The sequence below is a fragment of the Leptonychotes weddellii genome, chromosome 6 (assembly GCF_054177405.1).
Source record: "Leptonychotes weddellii isolate Sample4059 chromosome 6, ASM5417740v2, whole genome shotgun sequence".
NCBI classification, from domain to species: domain Eukaryota; kingdom Metazoa; phylum Chordata; class Mammalia; order Carnivora; family Phocidae; genus Leptonychotes; species Leptonychotes weddellii.
The window spans coordinates 44329162-44332174 of NC_138374.1; positions in this window are offsets into that span (position 1 = coordinate 44329162).

The following is a 3013-nucleotide window of genomic DNA, read 5'->3' on the forward strand; positions in this document are numbered from 1 at the left end:
ATAACATTTTATAATTTCTAAATAAGTCCCTTTCTAAGAAATCCGTGTATTTTTTTAAATTACATTTTTAATGGCATTCTAAATAATCTGTTTGTACATGTTATAGGGTCTAGACTCAACCAGTGATTCTCCAGGAGGGTGCTGCTTGAGGTCATCTTCATTTGCGGGGAATACAATTGTTTATTTAAAACTAAAAATCTCAAGAGTTGAATCTGAAAGGTGTGTGTCCACATAGAGATCACTGAAGATCAGAAAGCAGGTTCCTTATTTCAGGTCACAGCCCAGATAATTTGCCTTTAAGAACGCAGGGAAGGAGCCAATCAAAATGCCTACAAATGCAAAAGAACATGGAGGGAAGCCCATCAGAAGAACTTCTCTGGGTCTTTTGCGGGCTGTTCACTTGTTTCCCCAACAGTCCAAGGAGGAGGGCCTAGGTGTGGGGGGACAGGAATGTGTTGGCCTCCCTGCCGAAGCGGTGCTTCATCCCGTAACAGCGGGCTTGATTTCCCCTGCTGTGTCATAGATTCTGTGGTGCTCTTGATGATAGTGGTATTCACAGGAGGTCAGGGGTTACTGCTTACCATCCAGCTACTCAGCCAGCAAAAGTGGGTGCAGCAGCCCCTCTGCCCAGGAGGTGAGCTCAGGAGGACAGACGACTGTGATCAAAGTGGTGTCCATATGCACGTGTGTCCCGGGTACACTTGGCGCAGTTGGATCTGCGGATACTTGCCAGTGCCAATCACGTTCAAAGAAGTCGAAGGCCTTTGTGGTGTCTGCCTGTAAGCAGGAACTGACTGAGTTGTTGATCTGGTCATTTACAGCTCTGCTCCAAATCCCGATTGGGTCAGTGTGCAGCCCTGGCTTGGATCCTTGTGTTGGCTGTCCTCACGAGGTCATTCAGGTCCTCAGGGAAGGAGCTAGCTGAGCAAGTCAGGACATATCTGAACGTGCCCAGACCACAGCAGCCGGCACTGTCGGGGGAACCAAGACCAGGGTTGGGAGTGCAGCCTCCGATGGGCAGGGGACATCCAGGCATTCCTGCTGCAGTACAAGAGGTTAAGAAGGCCCATAAATAGGCTCCATCAGGTGCCCCGCGAGGGTTAAACTCTCACCGGAAAGGTTTTCTGATGTCCCCACTGCAGCCAGTTGGTGATAAAGCACACACCATCACGTGCTGGGTTCAAAGCCCTTGACACCAGGAACTTTCCTAGAAAGGGCACCAGTCAGAGTGCTCAGGCTCGTTACTACATTAGCTGATAGGATCATCAAATATGTGGGCTCCGACGGTGAAGACATCCTCCAGGGTACACTCAGTGCCCTCAAGCTTGGTCACATAGGTATGACAACCAGTCTATGGGGGGGAAATGCAGGGATGAAAAGCCAAGAGCCCCACAGTGGGGGATATGCGTGTCCCCTTGTTGTAAGCCGGCCCATCTGTGGGAAGTGTGGGCAGAGAAGGCTTCTTGGACTCCTGGCTGTGGTTTCGCCACTGCAGGCCTCAGATGACCCCCTAGGACACGTGGAAGTCCGTGGCAGGAAACAACCCATCCGTGATGAGGTGGGTGTGGGCCAATAAAAGATTCCAGGATTTCAGGAGGTGGGACGGAAAGTGCCTCCTTGGTTTAGAAGACCTCTCTCTGGAAGGATTTGGTGATCAGAGCTTCCTGGAGGTTTTTGTTTGTTTTTTTTTGGGGGGGGGGAGTTGTTTTTTGTTTTGTTTTTGCTTCAAAAGTAGAAAAGATCTAAAAATGTATATTTCTATACATGAGAGGTCTCATCTCAGGGTCATTCCACTCCTCACCCCAGAAAGAGGACATATTTTCATCAGTTTGGAGCTTCTTGATGCAGTGAAGCGCCCCCCTTCACCGAGGAGGAGCACACACAGAGTACTCTGTATCCTACTTTTCCCCACATAACCCAAAGTACTGGTGTGGCCTGTCACTCTCTACTGCACACACCACTGTGGGAGCAAACGGGCTGTCCCACTGAGGACCGGAAACGCAGGGCGCCATCGGGCACGTAACCTCGAGGCAGGAAAATGGAAGCCGATGGGAAGTGGGCACAAGGTTCACGGAAGCTGTTTGCCTGACAGAGAAGGCACTGCTAAAATGCCACACAGCCCCTGGGGAAAGGCCAGAGATGGCGATAGATGTTTGGGGTGAGGGGGAAGTGTGTAAAGGGGGCAGCCCTGAGGCTGTGTTAGCTGCCACCATTTCCTGTTTTCCTTAGGCAGTTGAGAACAGGGAATGTGGCTTAAAAAGAAAGAAAAAGGTTTAAAGATGTTTTGTGTCAAGCCAGACTGGAGGCTCTGCTTTGGGCCCACACTTCCAGGTGGGGGTGCTAGGAGAAGGCTCAGCCCCTGCTCTAGGGTTTCTGGGTAGCAATTTCTGTGCATGTAATAGCCCTGGGTACCCCGGGGTCCTAGGGGGTGGAGGGTTTCTGCTAGAATTCAGCAAGTAAGAGTGCCCGCCTTGCCTCACCCCCTCGATCCTTGTAGAATATCCTGCGCCTAATGTGTCGGCTCGGACCTTGAGACATGAAGGGAGGAACTTGGAGAAAGGGACACCAAGTGTTGTTCTTGGGTCCCGGGAAGTGGGGGAGTTTGGGATGCTGTCCAGGGAGGAAAATGGTGGTGCGCTTTCCACTGGGCATGAGGGGAGGTTGGTGGCCCTCTAGCAAGGCCACCATGCTGCGGGGGTGGCGGTGCTGTTTTTAGGATGTGCTGCGGATCATGACCGAAACTGAAAGAAGAAAGGGCGGGTCATGTGCTGTGTGCGCCCCCACGGGAACGGGCCCTCATACTGCAGAACACCTACTCTGTGCCACACATTCTACTAGCTGACTTTCCTAGGCTCTGGACTCGACATTTTTTTCAGGGTTAAAATTCTTTCTTTTTGAAGAAGAAGAAGGTGGCGGGAGGGGAGGAATGAAGCGGGGGAAATCGGAGGGGTGGACGAACCATGAGAGAAGATGGACTCTGAAAAACAAACTGAGGGTTCTAGAGGGGAGGGGG